At 53.3% G+C, this 11,218-nt stretch overlaps 1 long non-coding RNA gene across 1 annotated transcript; it reads right to left on the reverse strand.

The window, feature by feature from the left end:
- Positions 1-2,498: 2,498 nt before the first annotated feature.
- On the reverse strand, positions 2,499-4,634 carry LOC144230250 (uncharacterized). Its single transcript, XR_013334736.1, has 3 exons — positions 4,488-4,634; positions 3,001-3,104; positions 2,499-2,903 (listed from the first exon to the last, which is right to left on the reverse strand). It is a non-coding gene; the product is annotated as an uncharacterized LOC144230250 (long non-coding RNA).
- Positions 4,635-11,218: the final 6,584 nt, after the last annotated feature.

Genomic DNA, 11,218 nt, shown 5'->3' on the forward strand with positions numbered 1-11,218 from the left:
AGCCAGCCCCAGGAGGGGACAGGGAGCTTTGTGTGTCTTCTTGCCCCTGGAACCGTGGGAGGCTCCTGTGACTCAGTTCTGCTCAAGGAGGGGGATGTCAAGGCCAGGCCTCTGAGGTCTGGACCCCGACGAACCTTCCCATTCTCCCCGCTCTGCCCTTTGTCCTGCTCCGCATCCGCTGCTCTGGAAAAGCTGCCCCACAGGGCCCAGTGCATTCTCTACTCGGTGCCTGGGCACAGTCCTCAGCCCCTTCCCCAGATCTGCAACACAGACCTGCTGCCCCCTGGCCCTAGGGCTTGGATACCGGCCATGACTGTGGACCACCCTAAGTGGGTGCTGTAGCCCACGGCATGAGGCAGGAAGGGCAGCCGTACTGAGGCGATGTGGGCCAAGCACCAGAGGACGGTCCTCTGGCCGCAAGAGTGGAGTGTCAGGGTCCTGCCAGGGAAGCGCTTTCTTTGTCGCTGCTGTGGCTCAGCCTTTCCCGGCTCTGCCCCCTCCTGCTTCTCGCATTGCAGCTTCTTCAGAGTTACTGGCACCACCCTGTGCTGCTGCTGCTGCTGTGGCCACTGCACCAGACAGAAGTTAACCCCAGGTGTGCTGGCGCCGGCAGCTGTGTGGCTAGCGATGAACAGCAGGGGCTCTTTGGCCGGAGGTGCTGAAGGAGGAGACCAGCTGCTTTGCTCCAGGCTGGTTTCCCCTCTGGAGTGTTTATCTCTTCTCCTTCCTCCCTGTCTGCCCAAACTTGAATGTAAAGTCTGTCCTGACCGCTAGGAGTTGTCTCCTCCGTTGGCTGTCTGGGCAGTGACAGATGACCACGGAATGTGGCTTCTTTCTCACCGTGCACTTGACCTTGTCATTTCACGCAGATCATGTTTTCTCTTCTGCAGCCCCATGTCCTTCGCCACGCCCAGGCAGCCTCCTCTCTTGCTCCTGGCCTTGTCTGAGTCCTCAGGCTGCCTGGGAGCCATCCTGGGGGCAGGAACACGGGCGGTCGTGAGGGTCTGAGGCAGCCAGGTGCTGGCCCGGACTAGCTGGGATGATGTTGGGCAAGTCCCTAGGGTGTCACGGGACTTCAGGCGCCGCAGTGAGGAGCAGACGGAATGGGAGTAAAGCCGCCGCAGCAGGTGCCACGGGGGCGCAGACCGCTGATGCACACGCACACACACGTGTGCTCTGGGCCCATTCTTCCCCAGGGACAGCTTCTCCTGCAGCCCACCCAGGTCTGCGTTGTCATCAGAGCAGGCCTCTGTCCCTTCCCTGACGTGGCCGGCCCATCCCCTTCTGTCCTCACCTGGGGCTTGAGGTCCTACCTTCCGCCACCCACCTCTGTCCACTCCTTCGGAGGAGAGCTGGCTGACCAGGGGGTCACCGGATACATTCTCCGAGCTCCGAGTGACCCCCACTGTTCCTCTTCCTGTGCCCCTGTGCTTTGTACCTTTCCCTCGAGCCCCAAATACTCCCTCCTGGATTTTTGTGTGCCTCTGCTCAGCCTTTGCTCTCGGACAGGAGGGGGAGACAGGGGTGCATGCCCGAGATGGACTTCCGCCCCACCCCACCCCACCCCCCTTCAAGGGCTTGCTTATGAATCAGACTTAGCTGGAGAAAGGAAGCAGGCATGGGAGGCCAGGGCCTTCGGGCACCTAGACAAGCCTGGCGCCCCCTGGGTCTGCAGACCTTGGGGGTGCGGGGAGGCAGGTGGTCTGCCCCTCCACCCTAGTACCTACCTTGGATTCGCCAGGCTTGCACGCAGAGCGTTGTGTGGGCCTGGCGCCCCCTAGTGGTTGGGGGACTCTAGCTTCAATGACCCAGAGCTCTCCCTGTCTAAGGCTAGTAAAGGAGGCCAGGACATTGGGGATACTGGGCTTTGCTCCAAACCCCAGGAGGGCCATCTGACTCTCACTCTGCTTTCCTGGGAGCATTCAGGATCTTCCTGGCAGGAGCATTTTGCTTCTCAGGGGCCCCATCCCTGCTTCAACAGCTGATACCTACTCCCCACCCTCCTCACCCAGCAGGCTGGGCTCAGAAAGCCATCTGGTGTACCCCCCGGCTCCTGGGCATATTTGTGTAGAAGAAGCAGCCTGGAATTAGGGTTGGGACGTTAGATTCCTGTTTGGGTTCCGTCTCCAGTTATCTAGATGTCCTTGGAGAAGTCCCTCAACATTCTCCGGCACCTCTCTCATGTTCCCCTGTGTATGGTTGCTGACTCCCAGTGATGTTTGCCCTTCGACACCCTCCCATTGAGTGTGGGTGGAGACTGTGCAGAAGGTGTGACTCCCATGATTAGTTTATGTTATATGGCACAGTTGACCCTGAGAGAGATTAATCACGAGCCCCTTATTATTTTTATTACAACATTCTTTTTTCTGTTTATTTTTGAAAGAGACAGACGGAGCATGAGCGGGGGTGGGGGGTGGAGAGGCAGAGATCAAGGGCAATACAGAATCCAAAGCAGGCTCCAGGCTCCAGTCATGAGCCCTTTAAAAGCAGANCCTGCCTGGCTCAGTCGATTGAGCTTCCGACTTCAGCTCAGGTCACGATCTTGTGGTTGGTGAGTTCAATCCCTGAATCGGGCTCCCTGCAGTCAGCACAGAGCTTGCTTCAGATCTTCTGTACCCATCTCCCCTGCTTGTGCTCTCTCTCTCTCTCAAAAATAAATAAATAAAAGCAGAGACTTTTCTGTCCGCTGGCTGTAGAAGAGGAAATTAGAGATTCAAAGTGAGAGAGGAGCCTTCATAAGAGACATCTTCTGTTGCTCAGCCGTCTGAGCTGAGGGGCCACAGGGCAAGACCTGAGGATGGCTTCTAGGAGCTGAGCTCAGTCACCAGCCAACAGCCAGCAAGACATCGGGGACCTCAGTCCTATAGCTGAGAGAAACGGAATTCTACCAACAACCGGTGAGCCTGAAAGAGGATCAGAGCCCCAGATGAGATCATAGCCTCGTATCACCTTGGATTTCAGCTGGTGAGACCCTAATCTGAGAGCCCAGTCATGCCTTACCTGGCCGTCTGACCTCTTAGAACTCAGCGATGATAAGCGGGTGCTCTTTTAAGCCAGTAAATTTGTGGAAGCTGTTACACAGCAAAAGGAAATGAACACATCCTCTGTCCAAAGAGAAGAGGAGAATTGCACACACATGCAAAATAAAAATTTTAAAACGAGAACAATTTGGGGCGCCTGAGTGTGTCAGTCAGTTAAGCGTCTGACTCTTGGTTTCGGCTCAGGTCATGATCTCACGGTTCCAGCAGCACAGAGCCTGCTTGGGATTCTCTCTCTCTCCCTCGCTCTCTGCCCCTCCCCCACTATCATATACCTTCCCCTGCCCACGGGGGCTATCTGGGGTTCAGATCTGCATCAGCCATCCCGCTGACAGTCCCGCCTCCTAGCTGCAGTGTAAGTCTGTTACTTGCATGTTCCACATCCCTCATCCAAGCTTGCAGCCAGCCTGCGATGAGAGAGGAGACAGGGCACTGTTTGCTCTGAGCAGGGCTATGCTGGCGGCACTGGCGGCAGCCGGATCCCGCTTTCACTGAAGAAAGGAGCTCCCGGAAACCCACTGCTGGGGGACGCGGGGGCTGTGACTTCTGGAACTCCCTGGACTTTTGGGCATCTTTAGGGTCTGTCTAAATAACAGCTTTATTAGATAGAATTCACATACCATATAGTTCACCCATCTCAAGTGTACGATGGCGTGGTTTTTAGTATATTCACAGAATTGTGCAACCATGACCCCAGGAGAAATGGCCCTGTACCCATTAGCAGTCACCCCCCCATTTCCCCCTGACTCCCCCTTATTCCCTGGCAGCTTCTTAGCCCTTCTGTGTCTATGGATTTGTCTATCCTAGGCGTTACATCCACATGGAATCCTACACTCTGGGGCTTTTGTTTCTGGCTTCTTTCACTCAGCATGGTGTGAAGACTCACCTGTGTTGTAGGATGCATCTGTACATCATTCCTTTTGTTTGTTAACTTTATAGAGATATAATTCACATACCATACAACTCACCCATTTAATGTGTACAAGTCAGGGGCGCCTGGGCGGCTCAGTTGGTTGAGTGTCCAACTTTGGCCCAAGTCATGATCTCACAGTTCATGAGTTTGAGCCCCACATTGGGTTTTCTGCTGTCAGTGTGGAGCCTGCTTTGGATCCTCTGTCTCCCTCTTTCTCTCTGCCCCTCCCCGCTCTCAAAAATAAACATTAAAAAAAAAATAAAGTGTACAATTCAGTGGTGAGCACAGCATAACATACAGAGTTGTTCAATCACTATGTTGTGTACCTGAAACTAATGTAACATTGTGTGTCACCTATACTTCAAAAAAAAAACAAGCGTACCGTACACTGGTTTCTAGTATATTCACAGAATTTGTGTGACCCTCATCACAGTCTATTCTAGAACATTTCATCTTCCCCAAAAGAAATCCCGTAACTGTCAGCAGGCAACTCCCTTTTTCCTCTTCTTCCCAGCCCCTGACAACCAGTCATTTACCTGCCGTGTCTGTGGTGTTCCACTTAATGGAGTCATACACTCTCTGTCCTTTGGTGATGGGTTTCTCTCACTGAGCATCACGTTTTCAAGGTTCATCCACGTGGTAGCAAGTATAGGTACTTCATTCCTCTTCCTGGCTGAGTAATACTCTTCTGGGTGGATAGACCACACTTTATGTATTCTGTTGCTGACTCATTCACTCCTTCTACCTGGAATTTGGGGGTGGGGATGGGGGAAGGGGAGCAGTGGGAGAGGGAGGGAGCTGGGTGGGCTCATATTTGATAACACAGAGGAAGGAGGGTCAGGGTTCTGAGGTGTCCTAGGCCACACTGCAGTCACATCTCTTTTCTCCAGGTCCATCCGAACCCCTCCCCATGCCTGCCTTCCGGAGCAGTATCTGCAGCCCAGCTGCAGGCGGGCCAGCTGTCTGTCAGCTCCATAGATGATAGTCTGCATTTCTAACACAGATCATCCACCAAGCAGTTATTTGATCACAGTCTTTACAGAGACACCTCCCCGCCTTTTATTTTTTTTCAATGTTTATTTTCGAGAGACAGAGTGTGAGCAGAGGAGGGGCACAAAGAGAGGGAGACACAAAATCTGGAGCAGGCTCTAGGCTCTGTGAGCCTGATGTGGGGCTCGAACTCGTGAACCGTGAGATCATGACCTGAGCGGAAGTTGGACACTTAACCAGCTGAGCCACCTAGGCGCCCCAACCCCTGCCCCCTTTTAAAGGGCAAGTGGTCGGGGCGCCTGGGTGGCTTAGTCGGTCAAGCGTCCGACTTTCGCTTAGGTCATGATCTCGTGGTTCGTGGGTTCAGGCCCCGCGTCGGGCTCTGTGCTGACTGCCAGCTCAGAGCCTGGAGCCTGTTTCAGTCTGTGACTCCCTCTCTCTCTGACCCTCCCCTGCTCACGCTGTCTCTCTCGCTCTCTCTCCTAGAAATAAATAAAAACCTTTAAAAAATTAAACCCATGGAAAATGGTAAAAAAAGAAAATTTTAAAAAATAAAAAAATAAAATAAAATAAAGGGCAAGTGGTCTGCCGGTTGATGGTCATACCACCCGATCCTATGTAAAGGCATCTACCATAAAGCACAGCAAAGAACCCTACATAAAATACACTGGCTCCTTTTCACCTGTGGCAGATTTTAGCAGGAAGGGAAAAAGAGCTCGCTCTCCTCTGTCCCCGCCCCCTCCACATTGCCACCAAACCCGGTCATTCTCCCTGGTCTTGCTCACATGCCTCTGGTCACTGCTGCCCGTGGCAACCTGACATCAGTGATACCGGCAACTACTCCTTATTAATGCTACAACATGCCAGGTGTATCACAGACTTCTTGCAACAGTCTGCAAGTTAGGTGCTGTAAGTCCTCTTTTACAGACAAGGGAGCTGAGTCAGGTTAAGGAAACTTGCCTGTGGTCACCCTCCTACCTGAAGCTGGGGTTCGAGTAGAACCTGGATCCTGAACCACACCATATGGCTTCTGGTCCTTTCTGGAACCCTATCGTCCAAAAAGCAGAGAGTGTGGGCAGACCGAGACGGGTCCGAGGACTTTGGCTGTGGGCGTGTCCCAGCTGCCAAGCAAAAAAACGTCAAGAAGGTCGCATACAGTGAAGACAGAAAACAGCTCCGTGGAGGGAACACCAGTGACTTCAGCAAGAGCAGTTTTCCCGGAGGAGTCGTGGGGGCCGGGCAGAGTGAAGGAGAGAGGGAACAAAACACCCACTTCAGGAAGTTTTGCTGTAAAGAACAGCAGGGAGAGAGTGTTAGCCTGGAAGGGGTGGAGGGTTGTGGGTGTTTTGTTTTGCTTTGTTTTTTAAATGGGAATCACACAGCTTGTTCTCGGTGAGGGAAAGGGTCCAATGCAGGGCAGGCGGTACGGATGTGGGAGAGAGGACACCCCTGAGGGGTTCTCCATGCACCTGCAGAGCGCAGGCATTCATCCAGACGGGCCAGGGGCCAGACGGCAGGTTACAGGTGCGGGGGCGGGTGGGGTGGGGGTGCAGAGGCAGCAATAGGAGCACGCGCGGCTTCTCGTCCGGACGGGTCCCGGGTTCTTAGGATCTGAAGTCACGCAGCTGAGCGAGGAGGTGGGGAGGTGATGACCGTCCTGACAGAGGAGAAGGTGGCGGGAAGAACAGACCTGGGCGACAGGAGGCTCCCTAGGGGGATTTGAAAATAACATCAGTCAGCCAGCTTGTGGGATTTCCTTTTCGCAGGGCTGTTCTGCTGAATCGGGAGGGTGGGGGAGGGGCAGGGCGGGGGTTGGACACACGAGGGAAGGAATGCGTTGAGGGGCTGTGAATTCTAAGCTGGGTAAGGAGGGAAGTGAGGCGATAAAGGGGCACAGGGCGTCGGCAGGACCTATGGGTCGGGCAAACTATAGCCCACGGGTCAAACCTCACCCACTGACCATTTTTCTTTTATTTTTTAAATGTTTATTTAGTTTCAGAGAGACAGAGAGAGCGAGCGAGAGAGCGCACAAGCAGGGGAGAGGCAGAGAGAGAGAATCCCAAGCAGGTTCCATACTGTCAGCACAGAGCCGGATGTGAGACTCAGTCTCACTAACTGTGAGATCATGACCTGAGGTGAAATCAACAGTCAGAGGCTTAACCAACTGAAAACCCAGGTGCCCCCATTTTTCTTTTTTTAATGGTAAAATGTATATAGTATAAAGTTGGCCATTTCCACCATTTTCTTTTTTATTATATTTTTGTAAAATCTTAATTCCTATTAAGAGCCTTTATTCTTTTATTTTTTTAAATATTTAGTTTTGAGAGAGAGAGAACCAGTGGGGGAGGGGCAGAGAAAGAGGAGACAGAGAATCCAAAGTGGGCTCAGAGCTGATGGCAGAGAGCCTGATGCTGGGGCTCGAACTCAGGAACCATGAGATCATGACTTGAGCTGAAATCATGACTGACTGAGCCACCCAGACGCCTCCGCCTGCCGCCATTCTAAAGTGTACAATTTAGTGGCAACAATTACATTCCCAATGTTGTGCAACCATCAATACTATTTCCAAAATTTTCCATCACCCCAAACAAACATCATACTCCTTAAGCAATAACTCCCCCATCCCCCCTCACCCCAGCACACAAACCCCCTCAGTTAGCTCTGATCCACTTTTTGTCTCTGTGAATTTACCTGTCCTAGGTATTACATGCCAGTGTAATCATATAATGTGTGATCTTTTGTACCCTGGCTTAAAAAAGAAAACACATTTATTTTTATTTATTTGAGAGTGAGAGAGAGCGCAAGCGGGAAGGGCAGAGAAAGGGAGAGAGAGAATCCTAGAGCGCTCCGTAGTGTCAGTGCAGAGCCCAATGCGGGATTCGAACCCATGAACTATGAGATCATGACCTGAGCCCAAATCAAGAGTCGGATGCTTAACCGACTGAGCCACCTAGGTGCCCCAGCTTATGTTTTTTTTTTTTTTTAAGTTTATTTATTTATTTTGTGTGTGAGAGAGAGCACGCATAGAGGAAGGACACAGTGAGAATCCTCGGCAAGCTTGACTATCAGTGCAGAGCCCAACTCAGGGCTGGAACCCAGGAACCATGAGGTCATGACTTGAGCTGAAGCTGGACAGTTAACCGGCTGAGGCACTCAGACACCCCAGTCCTGGCTTATTTTACTTTTCAAGGTTCATTGGTGCTGTGGTATATATTAGCACTTCATTCCTTTTTAACGCCAAATAATATTCCATTGTACAAATAGACCACATTTGCTTATCCTCTCTCATCAGTTGAAGGACAGTGGGTGGTGTGCACCTTTTAGCCACTGTGAATAATGCTGTTATGAACACTGGTATATAATTACCTGTTTGAGTCCCTGTTTTTATTCTAGGAGTGGAAATGGGGGAGCATATTACAACCTCTGCCAGGGTTTGTATGGCCCCTGAACTAAGAATGGTATGGTCCCCCCAAGACGTTCACATCCTAATCGGTGGAACCTGTTATTAAGTTTCCTTATGTGGCCAAAGGGACTTTGAAGAAGATACAACTGGGGCGCCTGGGTGGCTTAGTCGGTTAAGCGTCCGACTTTCGCTTGGGTCATGATCTCGCAGTTCGTGGGTTCGAGCCCGGCGTCAGGCTCTGTGCTGANTAACGCCAAATAATATTCCATTGTACAAATAGACCACATTTGCTTATCCTCTCTCATCAGTTGAAGGACAGTGGGTGGTGTGCACCTTTTAGCCACTGTGAATAATGCTGTTATGAACACTGGTATATAATTACCTGTTTGAGTCCCTGTTTTTATTCTAGGAGTGGAAATGGGGGAGCATATTACAACCTCTGCCAGGGTTTGTATGGCCCCTGAACTAAGAATGGTATGGTCCCCCCAAGACGTTCACATCCTAATCGGTGGAACCTGTTATTAAGTTACCTTATGTGGCCAAAGGGACTTTGAAGAAGATACAACTGAGGTAAGGATCTTGAGATGGGGAAATTATTCTGCACTGTCTGGGTGGGCTCAAGGTCATCATCAAAGAGACAGTGTGGGGGGGGTGTCAGAGTCTGAGACGGAAATATGGTAATAGAAGCAGAGGTTGCAGTGACCTCCTGGAGGGGGTGGGGTGCCACCAGCCAAAAAACTTGGGCAGCTTCTAGAAGCTGGAAAAGGTAAGGAAAGGAGTCTCCCCTAGAACTCTCAAAAGGAAAGGAGCTTTGCTGACACCATGATTTTAGCCAAATGTAACCCTTTTGGACTTCTGACCTCCAGAGAATAAATTTGTATCAGCTTAGCGAGCCTTGCGTTATTTGTTACTGTAGCAATGGAAACCATCACAAATAACTTTTATACGCCCTTTACAGAAAAGGTTTGCTGACCTGGAGACTCAGGGGTAGAGGCTCTAAGGGATTTTGCAGAGGGCACAGTGGACCCTGTTCGGGAGTCCTGGAAATGGGGGACAGCCTGGAGTTTGAGGGCTTCTTGTGTCACTTCAGGAAAGAGGGCTAAGTGTTGGGAGGGAGCTGGAGTCGGGTGGTGGGGGCAGGGATGCTATTTCAGGCCTTGGGGAGGAGCAGATGAACCCCCAGCGGGCATTTTCGGCACCTGTGGCAGGAACGGCCAGGCCAGTCTGAGTGACAGCTCCCAGGTTCCACCAAAGCAGTTCTGTAAGAGATAAGCACATTTCTCCCAGCTCTCACTCACTCATTCATTCACTCATTCATCCACAGAGGCACTATAGACTTTGCTGGGTGTAAACAGTTCTGTGGCCTTCTATCCTATATTTCCTCCCAGGAAGTCATCATTTCCTGAGCACACTTCCTGTCCCCACAGTAAGGCTTTCCAGGGACTGTGATGTTAAATGGTTTGGGACCTGTACTGAGAGAAACTACCCAACAGGTTGCTTTCAGGATCGGAAAACATGCATGCAAAACTCTACAAGGTGCTGGCGAAATCTAATACTAATAATAGTTCCCGAAATAACAGTAACTCTTTTTATTAGTAGGAATAGTTTAATTAGGAGGCGCGATTTGGGCGGAACCTTGAAGGCGGATGGGATTGGGAAAGGCAGTGGGCGGGAGGGAGGACATTCCAAGGCAGGCGTGGTCTTCCTGAGCCAGGGGCCAACCCTCCAGGAGCCAGGGGAGGGGACACGGGAGGGGGGGACGGAAGCTGGCCACCACGGTCCCTCCCTCCCCGCCCTGGGCCGTCACCCGTAGCCAGAGCGCACCCTGGCGGAGGAGCAGGTCCCGTACTAGTTTAGCCATGAATGAGAAGCTGCGGCCCTGCGTCTCCTTCTGTCCAGCCTTCCCGCGGAGGGGGAGAGGGGGTGGGAAATAGGGGGGTACCCGGCAGCAGCCGCCAGACCTCCGGGTCGCGCTTGGCAGCCCGCTGCCGCGGCCGCTGCGGTCCTGGCCCGCCCCCACCCTTCTCTCCCCACCGGGGCCCCCGTTTCGTAAGGCAGCCTCAGAATCGGAGGCGTCCGGCGCGCCCCCCTTTGCTCTCTCCAGTCCGGCTGCGGGATTCCCAGGCTCCGGAGCCCGGGCCAGGCGGCCAACTGGGCAGGCAGGGAGGGAGGGGGCTGGCTGGCCTCCGAAGTCGGCCCCAAGTTACATGTGGGAAGAGGTTGCTGTGACGCAAGTTTCCAGGGGGCCCTGGGCTCTGAGGGAGCGCGCCAGAGCGGCTCCTCTCCGTGCAGCTGCAACCGTGCAAAAGAAAAAGCCCCGAGCAGCACCCCAAGCCTCCTTCGCCATCGCGCTCGCGGTCCAACTGCGCGCCCTCCGCCCCCCAGGGCCACCGAGCGCCGGGACCCCGCATCGGCCGGTCCCCGCCGGACCCCGGGCGCACGGGCTAGGCTCCCTCGCGGTGGCTGGCCCCTTTCTCTCTCTCTCTCTTTCTTTTTTTTTTTTTGCAACGCTTGCCAACCTGTCAGCTGATGGACCTCATCACCCATAGTGGCGCATGTAGCTCGGCCGCAGCTCGCTTCATTCACGCCGCGCCCCCCCAGCCGGCCCACTGCCCCCGGCTCCGGGTACCGGGGGGGTAGGCCCGCAGACCCAGGCCGCAACCAGCCCCCGGGGGCCCGCGCCCCTCTCACCCGGGCCTCGCGCCGCCCGGGGGGCGCTGCAAATAGTCCTTTGTTTACATGCAATTCCTTACTCCGCGGAAGGAGGCCGGGGGAGTGCTGAGTTTTCACCAGCTGTTTCCCGCCTTGAAACAGACATCTGATCAGCTGCAAACACACACACACATACACACGCCCGGGGAGGCAGGCCGGAGA

Source organism: Crocuta crocuta, unplaced genomic scaffold (assembly GCF_008692635.1).
Source record: "Crocuta crocuta isolate KB4526 unplaced genomic scaffold, BGI_CrCroc_1.0 scaffold234, whole genome shotgun sequence".
Taxonomy (NCBI): domain Eukaryota; kingdom Metazoa; phylum Chordata; class Mammalia; order Carnivora; family Hyaenidae; genus Crocuta; species Crocuta crocuta.